Source organism: Mustela lutreola, chromosome 8, assembly GCF_030435805.1.
Source record: "Mustela lutreola isolate mMusLut2 chromosome 8, mMusLut2.pri, whole genome shotgun sequence".
Classification (NCBI taxonomy): Eukaryota; Metazoa; Chordata; class Mammalia; order Carnivora; family Mustelidae; genus Mustela; species Mustela lutreola.
In genome coordinates this window covers 19,372,314-19,386,927 of record NC_081297.1, presented here as the reverse complement: position 1 = coordinate 19,386,927, position 14,614 = coordinate 19,372,314, and the positions used below count along the sequence as shown (strand labels likewise).

The following is a 14,614-nucleotide window of genomic DNA, read 5'->3' as shown; positions in this document are numbered from 1 at the left end:
CTCTAGGTAATGTTGAATGGAAGAACATACAAATATCATTTTCATGTTCATGATGTTTAAGGGAATGCTTCAAATATTTTACAAGTATGTATATATAGGATTTTGCATTTTGGCAGTTGGGTATAATGGATTATGTGTTTATTTTAAAGCAACTCCAGGACATTAGAAAACAGATTCTTAAAACTCAGTATCTAACCTTTTTGAGTTTTGTGGGGTTTTTTGTTTGTTTTTAGAGAGCGAGCGAGCTCACAGGAGGGAGGGGGAGAGAGAATCTCGAGCAGTCTCCCACTCCAAGCATGGAGCCTGACATGAGGCTTGATCCCACAACGCTGAGATCATGACCTGAGCTAAAATCAAGTCAGATGCTTAAATGAATGAACCACCCTGGTGCCCCATTTCTGAGATTTTTGTATCTATATTAATTTGCAACAGTGACCTCTTTTTTTCACAAAACATATTTAATTTTTAAATTAAGATTTATGTTAGCCTCATAAAAATACTTTGGGAGTTTTCCTTGAAAAGTAGAATAATTTATATAAGAGGTTATCTGTTCTCAGAGGTGTGGTAATTGTGCATATTTTTTGACATGTAAATTTGGGTTATGTTAGATGCATAAAGCTTATTATCCTCATCATTCTTTTTTTCTAACCTTTTACTTCAATCTTTCAGAGACATTGTGCTTTAGATGTCTCTGTTACAAACAACATGTGGTTGCATTTTGTATTAGTTTTTCAATTTGAAATGTCTACATTCATTTACTGTGATTATTGAAATATTAGGACTTTATCTTACTTTATGCTTTTCATTTACCATGTGTGTCTTTTGTTCTTTCTCATCCCCTTCTATTGATCAAGTTTTCTTAGTCTCTAGTGGGTTTAAAAGTTTACATCCTGGGGCACCTGGGTGGCTCAGTGGGTTAAAGCCTCGGCTTTCAGCTCAGGTCATGATCCCAGGGTCCTGGGATTGAGCCCTGCATCGGGGGGGGGTGGGGGGGGTGTCTCTGCTCAGCAGGGAGCCTGCTTCCTCCTCTCTCTCTGCCTGCCTCTCTGCCTACTTGTGATCTCTATCTGTTAAAGAAATAAATAAAATCTTTTAAAAAACTAAAAGTTGTACATCCTAGTATTGTTAATGATGAATACCCTTATATTTTTAAAATAATCACCAACAAAGTCTACAGTTACAGTTTTTCTATCTTTCTCCCTCTCAAAACAAGGATCCTAAAATTTTCCTGATCTTTTCCTTCAGTTTTTTAAGTACTGCTGTCATTTATTTTAGTTTCAACTTGTTCTTAATTAGTCATCCAAATTAGTCATCATTATTGCAATAGTTTCTTTTATAGCCAACCCTTCAGATTTATCAATGTGGTTTTTTGGGGTTTTTTTCTTTGGTCACAGCTTTTTCTTGCTGCCCTCTTCTCTCTTCTATGTTCAGTTTCCTTCTAACCGAAGCATATCTGCATATCCTTTACTAGCCTGTATAGTAAGTGTTGGGGAATGACAAGCTGTTAAGTCTTAATTTTCTGAAAATATCTTTATTCTTATTCTCAACTAATATTTTAATTCGGCATAAAATGCTAAGATGACAATTTTTTTCTCTCAGCACTTTGAAGGTGTTTTTCTGCTTTTTCTGATACCAAACGGTAATTGTTAGTATAGCTGGTGTTCCTTACTTTTCTCTCCATAATTAGTTTTAACAGGTTTTATTTATTTTAATGCTCAATAGTTTCTCCATGGTGTGTTTAGATATGGATTTTGTTTGTTTGTTTCTCCTCTCTAGGACATTGTGTATTTCTTAAATATCAGGACTCTTTTGTCAATTCTGAAAAATCCCAGCATTATTTTATCAAGTACTACATCTCCTATTCTCTCCTTCTGGAACTGTCATTTAGATAGATCTATACTTTCTCATTCTCCCTTCCGTATCTCCCAATCATTCTTCTATTTCCCCATCCTTCTCTCTTCGTTCTACATTCTGGGTGATTTGACCAGATCATCTAATTCACCAGTTTTCATCTCAGCAGTTTAATCCAACCATTAAAAGTAAAACAAAAAACAGTCAACATTTCATTTCCAGATGTTCTTTTTTTTTCTTATCCTTTTATTCCTGTCATGTTCTTTCATTACGGTTTTATTCCTTTTTTAAATCTCTTAAGTTACTTATTTTAATATAAGTAGTTTTATGGTCTCTTTTAAGTTGGTTCTCTTCTGTTTACGGAATTAAAATTTTCTTTGTATCTGTTGATAACCCTCAGAATTCATATTTTTATTGTAAGCACATCTTTACTGAGTCTTTTTTCTTTTCTTTCTATTTTTTTTTAATACCCTCAACAGGAGTTTCAAAAGCCCTAAGTTTCATGGTAGAGAACATTTTTACATTAGCTTTTATCAGGGTCCTAGAGTTTATAATAGCTTTGGACCACTGAATTTTGCTCTTTCTCCTTTCACAAGGGACTAGCCATTTGAGACCAGACTTTATGGAAGAGGCTCAATTCCAGCTGCCGGTGGACCCAAAGGCACAATTTCTGCCTCAAGTAAGTATTAAAACCGCAGGCACCGAGGCTTATACTCTGTGGTGTCAATTCTACTTATGACTATGGTTTTTTGAACTGTTGTTACTGGCACTAAAACAGAACTAGATTTCTCTTTTATTCTCTTATTAATCAAGGCTATGATTACATTTTTTGTTAATACTTCATCTTCTCTTGGAAGGGCAGGGTTCATTCATATCAGGTATCTTTCATGTTGCTAGAAATCTCCCAAAGGAGCATTCTCAAGGACTAGTCTACATTTACTCTTATGTCTAGAACATAATATTTACTTTATTTATATATATTATATATAGTCTATAGCATTTATTTATATATAACATTTATAGGTGCCATAGTTAATCTATGATTTCCAGGTGCTGTGAGGGAATCTAGAATTGACTTATAAGGACTGAAAAATGATTTGAAGTAGAACAGCCAATGACAAGAAATGAAACAAATGTGTAAGAGAAGTGTCTAAGAGAAAGAATAAAATAGCATACATAAGGCATAAGTGTATATAAGCCTAAATACTCATGATCTCACAACCTAGATTTTGTTAATGTGGCCAAGAAATTCGCCACATTTGTTTTACCTCTCTGCAACATTCCACTGTCTCACTTCCTATTTTAATCCTTCTGGTTCTGTTTACTTTGGGAATATTCCTTTGATAGTTCTGATTCCTCCATCTGTCCCCTAGATGTTTTTCCTCCACATGCTTCCCTGGTTTTAGCTATCGGATGTATGCCAAGGTCTCCAATAGTTACATCTCTAATTCTGATCTCTTAAATTCTACATTACTGTCTGCTGAATGTTTCCTTCTACTGGCATGATAAATCTGGCATATTTCTCAAACTGATTATATCTCCTTTCTCTATCTGTAATCTCCTAACTGTGCTCCCTTATCTTTAAGTCAATGGTATGTGCCTCTTTCAATCACCTGGTAGCCAATCAGTTGGCATTAGCTAAAAATTCAAGAAGACTCCTACAGTCTCTTCTCTGGTCTCTACTTCCCCTGTTAGGTACCTAATTCAGGGCTTCATTATTTCTGAGACTACTGCAATAACTTTCTAATTGGTCCTTCTCTTCCCTTTGGCCTTAAACGTTATTGTTGTTGAACATTTCTAAGATACAGGCTTAATAATATCACTCTACAACCTATAAAATGTGATTTAATACCTTAATTTCACATTCAAGACCTACAATTTGGCTGCAACCTACTTTTATAAACTTATTTCCTTTTACCGTTTCAAGTACCCTTTGTCCCAGCTAAACTACATTACTCACAGTTCCTGGTAATATGCTCTGAATAGTCTGTCTCAAGAGTGCTTTATATCATGCAGATTCTTCTCTGGAATGTTTTTCCCCACCCGATTTCCAAATCCCTCATAAAACTGCTTTTTTTTTTTTTTCCTAGGTGGAAGTAATCTTGCCATCTGCTGATCTGCAAAAGTACTTTAAACCTCTCACAAAGCTCTTATGGTACACCTCAAAATGTGCTTAAGTTTCTGTCTTACCTTTTCAACTAAATGCTATAGTGGTGGTAGTGGCTAAGAGCATGGGTTTTGAAACTAGTGAAGTGGGTCTGAATCATGGCTATGTCATGTATTAGCTAATTTGGAAAAAGTTAGTTTATTTCTTTTGTGTATTATGAGGAAAATAATAGCATATACCACATGGGGTTGCTGTGAGGATTAAATGAGTTATATATAAAGTACATAGAACAGTACCAGACACATACTAGCCACTTAATAAATATTAGTTAATATAAAGGACAAAATTGGGCATGTCTTACTTATCACTGTAGCACAGTCACATTATTTTCCACATAGCAGGCAGCAAGGTTTTTTTTCCTTCTAAACTGAAAAAAATTATAACCAACAAATTGTACTAGATAATTCCAGGTACTATACAATAGCCAAGTATAAGCAGTACAGAAATAGTGCTATAAGAACTGAAGTAAGAGAAAGATCACAATAAGATGATTTTATAAGAAAATACTTTAGTGAAGAGTGACTCTCTAATGCAGTAGTATTTTAAAAGGCTTAATCTGAGAAAAGCCAGCAGGATGAACTGATAGAGTAATACTCAAGAAACTATTAGCAGTCGTGAGATAATGGGATACTGAATTATGATGATTAGCAATGAGGATTTTTTTTTTTTTTTTAAAAGTAGGTTCCATGCTTAGCGTGGAGCCCAACACTGGGCTTGAACTCACAACCCTGAGATGAAAACCTGAGCCAAAACCAAGAGTCAGATGTTTAACCAACTGAGATACCCAGGCACACCAGCAAAGAGATATTTCAAAGGGAGGGATAAAAACAGAGAGGTAACAAAGCCAGAATAAACTAGGTTTATAAAAATAGGAAGAAGTTAAAGAAAACAGTATAAAACCTGGATCTGTGGTGCTGGCAGATTAAAGTGCAAGTACAGATTTGAGAAAGTTGGGAGGCTTAAGTCCTGTTTTAGATATGTTGAATTGAAGGTACATTTTGTGTTACAATATAGTAAGGTCCTGTAGGTAGCTACAAAAGAAAGGTGAGAGGTTTTAAAGATGTAAACTGGGAAGTCCTCAGAATAGAGTTGATGGCTGAAAATGTAGGCATAGATGAACTGCCAGGAGGAAAGATGGAAGACGAGAGACTGCCAAGTACACTTTGTGAGGCAATTCATCACTGCCTTCCTAGGATCTTCAATGTCTCTAACAAAGTTATCAAAAACTGTCCAAGTATGTTCTGATGGGGGATATAGGCAAACTCAGAAATTGGGAACACCCAGTAAAACCTGTTCTCTCTAGTCAGAATGCAGATGGCATGAAAGCAGGGGCTGTGATGTTCTCAAATGTATCCCCAGGACTTAGTTCACGCCTTGCACATAGTAGTCAATAGATTAGAATCAGTGACTAGGAAGCACTGAAAAATGTACTTGTGGGTAAAAAGATTCAATATACTACTCAATGTAATAGCTAAGATGATGTGCAAATATTAAGCAAAATGTCAGAATCAAGAGGACAAAGTTCTCAGAAATATATACTATTTGGAATTGAGAAAAAATATTTCATAAGTTAGAAGAAACATGTATCATTATTGGAATCAGCTTAACTTTCATTTTTTGTCACATATCTGCATTTATTAGTAAGATAATCCAAAAACATTAATTTAGCTGGTTCTGTAAGCTCAGTGAAGTAAGTTCTATCTCTCTGACCTTTCTGGGAAAGAGCTTAATTTTTATTCAATCAAAGAAGATATAAATGTATTATTTCTTTACTTTTCTTTTTTTAAAAGATTTTATTTATTTATTTAACAGACAAAGATCACAAGTAGGGAGAGAGGAGGAAGCAGGCTCCCTGCCAAGCAGACAGCCCAACGCAGGGCTCGATCCCAGGACCCCGGGACCATGACTTGAGCTGAAGGCAGAGGCTTTAACCCACTGAGCCACCCAGGTGCCCAATGTACTATTTCTAATCAAGATTCTAGTTTTAGTTAGTACCTAGAAAGGTACTATAATGGCCATGATCTGATTAAAGTTAGAATTGTGTATAATGATCAAGAGTAAAAATTTTGGGGTCAGATAGACTGCCTTTTGGATCTGAGTTCCCCTAATCACTAACTATGTAAGTTTGGGCAAAAAATATAAGTACTTTAAGCTTCAGCTAACTTATTAAGAATTGGAGGATAATAATAGTATCCCATATAGTTGATGTGAGGCTTAATTGAGATAGTTTGTGTACAATGCCTGTCAATAATAAACGGTCAACAAACATTAGCTGCTATTATTAATATTTTTTAAAGATTTATTTATTTATTTGGCAGAGAGAGAGAGAGAGAGAGAGAGAGAGAGAGAGGAGGAAGCAGGCTCTCTGCAGAGCATAGAGCCCAATGCCCAGGACCCTGAGATCACGACCTGTGCGAAGGCAGAGGCTTTAGCCCACTTAGCCACCTAGGCGCCCCAGCTGCTATTATTATTATAATATCATGTGAAGGGAGCGTCCTGCTATTTTATTGAAACTGTTTTAATTGACACTTGTAGAATATAATTTTGGACTCTGGAAAAAATAGTTTGGTATAGCAAATGGGCACCCCAAATTTAAATTCATACAAAGTGGTAAGTCTAATAGAATCTTCCCCTCCTCATGATCAAACTGGGATTTCTATTAAGGACTAGATCCTCAGTTTAAGGCAAATAAGAAAAAAAAAATTCACCACATACCTCCCATCCACATGGGATTGTTAGGAAAGGTATTAGCAAAAGGCTAAGAACCTTAGGAAGATAAAAATAAATTCCAGAAAATTTGAAACTATAAGCTGAATCTCACCAGGATTTATAGCCCAAATTTATTTGGGCAATCCAAAAAAGTCCAAAGTCTTGAATTCAGTATAAAGTGGTACTTTGTTAGTGGTGTTACCATCACCAGGTACCTGGAAGTACATTCGTTCAAGGCCTTAAAGAGTACTTTTTTTTTTTTTTTAAGATTTTATTTATTTATTTGACACAGAGATAGCACAAGTAGAGCAGCAGCCAGAGAGGGAGGGAGAAACAGGCTCTTTGCTGAGCAGGGAGCCTGACGTGGGGCTCGATCCCAGGACTCTGGGATCATGACCTGAGCCAAAGGCAGACGTTTAAGCAGCTGAGCCACCCAGGCACCCCCTCATATTTTTTTTTTTAAAGAAAGATGAACTCTCAATAAAAGAATAATGGAGCAAACCACCAGGCATGAGTGAGAACTTGCAGAAACAATAGGCAGAAGGTAAACACTCACAAAAACTTTATATATCAGAATATTAGAACTGTCATACAAAGATTATAAAACAACCATGTACAGTATGTTTAAAGAAATAAATAAGGGCACCTGGGTGGCTCAGCTACTTAAGTGTCTGACTTTTGCTCAGATAATGATCCCAGGTCCTGGGAGCCTGAGCCCCACCTCAGGCTCCCTGCTCAGCAGGGAGTCTGCTTCTCCCTCTCCCCCAACAACTCGTGCTCTTATTCTCTATCTCTTGTAAATAACTAAATAAAAAAAATCTTTAAAAAACCTGTGTGAAAATAACCAAAGGGATTAGAAAACTACAAATATTTACCAAAAAGACTTGAAAGAATACCATGTAGAGCCTCTAAGATTAAAATTCTTTAAGTTGAAATAATAACTCAGTCAATAAATCAAACATCAGATTAGACACAGCTGTAAAGAGAATAACTAGGATGGAACACAGGAAATAAAAAGTCATCCAGAATGAGGCCCCAATAAACGAAAGTAGGAAAAATGTGATAGTGAGGTTATGAGATATCAGATGTAAAGGGAGGAAAGTCTAACAAATATTTAACCAGAGCCTCAGAATGTGGCAGAAATAGCACAAGGCAATTATATAAAGAGATAACTGTTCCTATAACAAAAAAGCACCAATCCCCAACAAATCCCAAGAAAGGCACAAGAAAAAACACTGATACCTAGCCAGGTAACGGAGAACACCAAAGACAAAGTGAAGTTTTTTTTTTTTTTTTTTTGTTGTTGTTGTTGTTGTTTTTAAAGCCAAAAATGGTGGGACGCTTGGGTGGCTCAGTATGTTGGGAGTCTGCCTTCTGTTCAGGTCAAAATCCCAATGTCCTGGGATCTTCCTCTCTCTGCTGCCCCTCCTGCTTGTGTGCACTCTCTCTCTCTGACAAGTAAATAAAAAGCCAGAAGTGGGACTGGAGAGGTGCTGCTCTAACACCAGCTATCACACCTTTTGTGGTGCAGGTGGAGCTGGGCATTTGGGGCATTAGGGCCACACAAGCCCAAAGCTATAGCTCCCAAGGTTAGCGGATTCTGGTGGGGGCTCCATGAGCTCCACACAGGAGGCCCTTGGGGCTTTTGGGAAGACAGCAAGCTGAAGAGGAAGGATGCCTCTGAGCATGCACTAGAGAACCTGATAGTCTTGAAGAAACACCATGAAGATCACTTATTATATAGAGACTGAGCATCTGCAGAAAGAAACTGAGCAGCACAAGATAATGATGATTAAATGTACATAGTTTTCATATGGTGGCTACATGTCATTGCCCATTCTATGTAAACATAGTTTTGGTTTGATTAATATCTTTGTGCTGCCAAGAGATTCTAATTTTTAAAAAGCCAGAAGCAGTAAAAGAAAGCAGATTATCTTCAAAAAGTAACAATTAGACAGTTGACAGTAGAAATAGAAGTTAGAAGACACTGAAATGTTAAGATTGCTCTTCATTATCATTATCACTAAAAGAAGCTAATTGTCAAGCTAGAACTCCCCAGCAAAAATAGCTTTTAAGAATGAAAATAAAGACATATTCACAGAGACAAAAAACTAAGTTTTCACACCAATATCTTTAACTAAAGCATAATCTAAGGGATGAAGCTCAGGAAAAAAAAAAAATGACTCCCAATAGAAAATTTGAGGAATGAGAAGAAAGAAAGAGCATACAAAAAATAGTAAATATTATAAAGATGTCTTGAAATGTTTTTAAAAAATAAGACAGAATTAAACTACATTAATAATAAAACAATCAAGGAGGAGAAATTAAAAGGAGGAATAAAGAATTGTAGTATTTCAAGATCTTCAAATTATTCAGGAAAAGGATTAGCTAATAATGAATATTTTAATTACCATGGTAACCACTAAAAGAATAGAAACAGTGTCTAACTTGAGAACTATTTGAAGGAAAAAGTGGAATGAGAAAACCATTAGTCCAAAAAAAAAAAAAAAAGCATGTGAAATTGGAGATACCTATTAGACACAAAATTAGAAAAACACAGGCAGAAATAAACAGGTCTGGAGTTCAGATAAGAAGTACCATGTAAGGATATAAATTTGGGAAGCATCAGCATAAAAACTGGGTTTAAAGCCAAGAGATTTAATAAGATCACTCTGGAAGTAAGTGGGGATAGAAAAGTAAAGTCCAAAGATAAAGCTCTTAGGCACTCTAACTTAGAGGTAAGGATGTGAGGAAGAATAATTAATGACTGTGATTTTAAAAGATAAAAATCACAGTGATTTTTAAAAGATAGAATAAAAATACCTTTCTAAAAAAAGGTATGGAAAATTTCCCCAAAACTGATCAAGTAATAGACCAAAAAGAGGAAATCTTGATATATTCGAAGACACGGAAGCCATCTAAGTCATATTCTGACTATACAGCAGTGAAAAAGGTATTTATAACAAAAGGACAGCTAACAAAAATAAAACTAATAGTTTTAAAATTTTATAAAACACTTCAAAATAAATCAGAGCAAATAAAAATACAGAATTTAAAGACTTTAGAAATAAAGACTGAGAACAAACTACATAAAAATCCATGGGAAAACAGACATACAGATCAAAGGAATAGAGTAGACAACCCAGAAATAAACCCATGTATAGATGGTTCCTTCATTTACAACAAAGGAGCGCAGAATATATAATGGAAAAGGACAATCTCTTTCAATAAATGGTGCTGGGAAAACTGGACCACTATCTTACACCATACATAAAATAACTTAAAATGGATTCAAGTAACCATTCTGACATTGGCTGTAGCAACTTCTTACTAGATGTGTCTCCTGAGGCAAGGGAAAACAAAAGCAAAAATTAGACTAAAAGGCAAATATAAACTAGTGGGACTTCACCAATAAAAAGCTTCTGCACAGCAAAGGAAAAACAACTAAAAGTCAACTTATGGGATGGGAGAAGATACTTGCAAATGACATCTGATAAAGTGTTAGTATCCAAAATCTATAAAGAACTTATTAAGCTCAATACCCCAAAACCAAATAATCCAATTAAAACAGGGTAAAAGACAGATTTTTCCAAAGAAGACCTACAGATGGCCAACAGACACATGAAAAGATGCTCAACATAACTTATCCTCAGGGATGATACACAAATACAGTGAAATATCACCTCATACCTGTCAGAATGGCTAAAATAAACACAAGAAATAATAAGTGTTGGTGAGGATGTGGAGAAAGGGGAACCCTCTTACATTATTGGTGGGAATGCAAACTGCTGCAGTGTCTCTAGAAAACAGTACGGAAGTGCCTCAAAAAGTTAAAAATAGAACTACCCTGTGATCCAGCAATTATACTACTAGGTATTTAGCTAAAGGATACAGAAATACTAATTCAAAGGCATAACATGCACTCCAATGTTTACAACAGCATTGTTATCTACAATAACCAATTTTGGAAACAGACCAAGTGTCCATTGACTGATGAATGGATAAAGATGTGGTATACATATATAAAATGGAATACTACACAGCCATAAAAAGAATGAAATTATCATTTGCAATGACATGGATGCAGCTAGAGAGTATTATACTAAGTGAATAAAGTAAGAGAAAGACAAATACTGTAAGATTTCATTCACATGTGGAATTTAAGAAACAAAACAAGGGGCATCTGGGTGGCTCAGTTGGTTAAGCTTTTGCCTTTGGCTAAGGTCATGATCCCAGGGTTCTGGGATGAAGCCCGGACTTGGGCTCCCTGTTCAGTGGGGAGTCTGCTTCTTCCTCTCCCTCTGTTGCTCTCCTGCTTGTGTGCTCTTGCTCTCTCTCTCTACCAAATAAATATCAAAAAAAGAAAAGAAAACAAATGTGCATAAGGGAAAAAAGGAAGATATAGGCAAACCAAAAAATAGACTTTTAACTAAAGAGAACAAACTGAGGGTTACTAGAGAGGAGGTTGGTGGGGGGACGGGTTAAAGAGGTGATGGGGATTAAGGAGGGCACTTGTGATGAGCGCTAGGGGTTGTATATAAGGGCTGAATCAGTAAATTGTCCACCTGAAACTAATATCATTACACTGTATCTTAACAGGAATTTAAATAAAAGCAAAAAAAGGTTCTCATGACAGGAAAAAAACTGTAACAATGTGTGGTGATGAATGTTAAAATGGGAATCATTTTACATTATGTGAAAATATCAGATCATTAGGTTGTACCATCTGAATGTTATATATATGTCATTATATATCAATTAAAAAAAAAAAAAAACCTATGGGTATGGCCGGGACTGTACTCAGGGAAAAATATGGCTTCGAATGCATTCATTAAAATATTGAGATGAAAATTCAAGTGTAAAAAGCCAAAGATGGCAGGAAAAAAAATCTAAGGGAATGAATAATAAACACAAAGGCATAAATTAATGAACTTTAAAAGAACAATAAAAAATGGCTTGATAGGCGCACCCGGGTGGCTTAGTGGGTTAAAGCCTCTGCCTTTGGCTCAGGTCATGATCTCAGGGTCCTGGGGTCGAGCCAGGACCTGCTCAGCAGGGAGCCTGCTTCCTCCCTCTCTTTCAGCCTGCCTCTCTGCCTACTTGTGATCTCTGTCTGTCAAATAAATAGATGGAATCTTAAAAAAAATAGCTTGATAAATCAAGGCATGAACTGGTTGTCAAGAATGACAAAATGATAAAACCAGACACATAATAAATAAGACTACAGGTAATAAAGGGATATAATTAAAGATTTGTAGGATGTTAAACACTACAAAATAACAGTCAATGTTAACATTTAAGAATGATAAGACATAAGTATTCTCCATTATTTCCTAAATCATAACAGAGGAATAAATAACAGTATAAAAACTACAAAAACTCTCCCATACCTTCCTTATGAGTGGTTTCAAAATACCCAAATACAAGTGGAAATGGGAGAAAAAAAGAAATGTTAATTTTTTTTAAAAGATTTATTTGTCAGAGAGAGGGAGCACAGGCAGGCAGAGTGGCAGGCAGAGGCAGGAGAAGCAGACTCCCCACCGAGTAAGGAGCCTGATGTGGGACTTGATCCCATTATGCTGGGATCATGACCTGAGCTGCCACTTAACCAACTGAGCCACCCAGGCATCCTAAGAAATGTTAATTCTCTGGCAAAAATTTGGCTGATGATCGATTATGGCAGAGTTTTGTCACTATCAAGCTGCATCTCTGTCTATCTCATTGTCTATTTCACTATCAAGCTGAAATCTCTTTAGAGGTTTCTTTCTAATCTCTGTGTAGAGGTTAGGATTAAATACTTTTTGCCTGTCAAGTAGCAAACCTGTTTTATATATATTAACTTAAAACAACCCTACTGTTATGCCCAATTTATAAGAACACGATGAAAGTATTATCTCCATTTTTATTTAAAAAATAAAAATTTCCATATTAAAGATGATAGACAACTGGGTCATGACTGTTTTGTAATTCTGTTCTTGAGTTCCCATTTATTTAGTGGCATTAATAAGAAAGAGAATGTTGCCTGAAGGTATCAAGAACAAAAAAACAGGAGGCTCCTTTGATAAAATGATGTAAGTGTTTGGCATAATATTATCACCAGAAATAAATATGTTATATTCTTAGGTCCCCTTCCCTTTTCTAACTGTCTGGCTGACTCCTTGTCCTTAGTGTTCAGCTCAAGTGTATTTCCTCTTCCCTTAGGTGTATCCCTTTGCATATGGGTATTATTATTAATAGAGTTAGAATTCAGTAACTGTTTACTGAATTAAAAAAAAAACACAACTTCTGAATAAAGATTACAGCTTTTCTTTCCACCCATTCACTTAAAATTTCCTCTGAATCATCCCTTATTCTTTCCTTCTTTCTTTAATTCTCCTCCAAAACCAATGCCTCTTATCCCATGGCTTTGATCTATCTTCTATTATTTCCTTTTTTTAAAAAATTTTATTTTATTTAAAAAAAATTTTTTTTAAGATTTTATTTATTTATCAGAGAGGGGGGAGGGAGAGAGCGAGCACAGGCAGACAGAATGGCAGGCAGAGGGAGAAGCAGGCTCCCTGCTGAGCAAGAAGCCCGATGTGGGACTCGATCCCAGGACGCTCGATCCCAGCTGAGCTGAAGGCAGCTGCTTAACCAACTGAGCCACCCAGGCATCCCTATCTTCTATTATTTCCTTTAAGGTCTTGGTCCTTCAATCATCCCCTTTTAGTAGCTTCAATGTGTATTTCTTACTTTGCTCTTTCTGCTTTGCACTAAAAACTATGTTCATAAATTCCCTTTATGGGAGTGACACCAACAAAAATGGTAACATAGCCCCAAACATTCACCCTTCCACATAAACTGAACTATCTGAACCAACTTTGTCAGTGCACTGGAAAATAAAGGCTTATAGAAACCCAACAAATGATGAATCAAAGAAAAAGGCAAATTAAAAATGGTAGCAAGCTTTGAGGTATTTTTTACCTGCCCTTTCCCTAGCCCAGGTTGGTGGTGATCTTGAAGATGGAAGTCTGCATTCCCAGTATGGGACCCTAGTCCTCGGCTAAGAGCAAACAGAGTAGACCTTATTTGCAAATAAGGGCTACCTGAAAAACTAATGCAGAGCCCTTGTCTTTGTCGTAAGACACAAAGAGGCTGCAAATGAAAAGATGGAAAAAGATATTTGATGTAAAGAGTAACCAAGGAGAACTGGGTGGCTATACTAATACTGGACAAAATAGACTTTAAGACAAAGAAAATCATTATATACTTACAAGACTCAATTAATCAAGGTGACACTTATAAACATAAACAACAGAGCCCCAAATACACAAAATGAAAGAGCAATAAGTAATTAGAAAACCTGGAGCACCTGAGTGGCTCAGTAGGTTATGTTTCTACCTTTGGTTCAGGTCATGATCCCAGGGTCTGGGGATCAAGTCTTGCGTTGGGCTCCCTGCTCTGTGGACTGCCTGCTCCTCCCTCTGCCCCTGCCTCTCATAAACTGGGGGAAAAAAAAAAAAGGGAAATGAGAACGTGACCAACACTGTAAACTACTAGACCTAACAAACATCTGTAGAATACTCCACCCAACAACAGAGTACATTTTCTTCTCAAGTGCACATGGAATATTCTCCAGGATAAACTTAGGTTAGACCACAAGTATCAATAAATTTTAAAATACTGAAATGATATAAAGTATCTTCTTTAATTACAAGGAATGAGACTAGAAGTCAATAACAGAAGGAAAATTAGGAAACTTACAGATATATAGAAATTAAAAATATTGTGTCAAAAACTCACAAGGGAAATTAGAAAATATTTAGAAATCAATGAAAATGAAAATAAAACATGCTAAAACTTATGGGATAGAATGAATACTGTGCTCAGAAGGAAATATATAGAAGT

General features: G+C 36.0%; 1 protein-coding gene across 3 annotated transcripts in view; it reads right to left on the bottom strand.

Annotated features, from left to right (window-relative positions):
- DNAJC1 (DnaJ heat shock protein family (Hsp40) member C1) overlaps positions 1-14,614 on the bottom strand; it is a 449,390-nt gene that overhangs the window by 63,596 nt on the left and 371,180 nt on the right. The window lies entirely within an intron of this gene.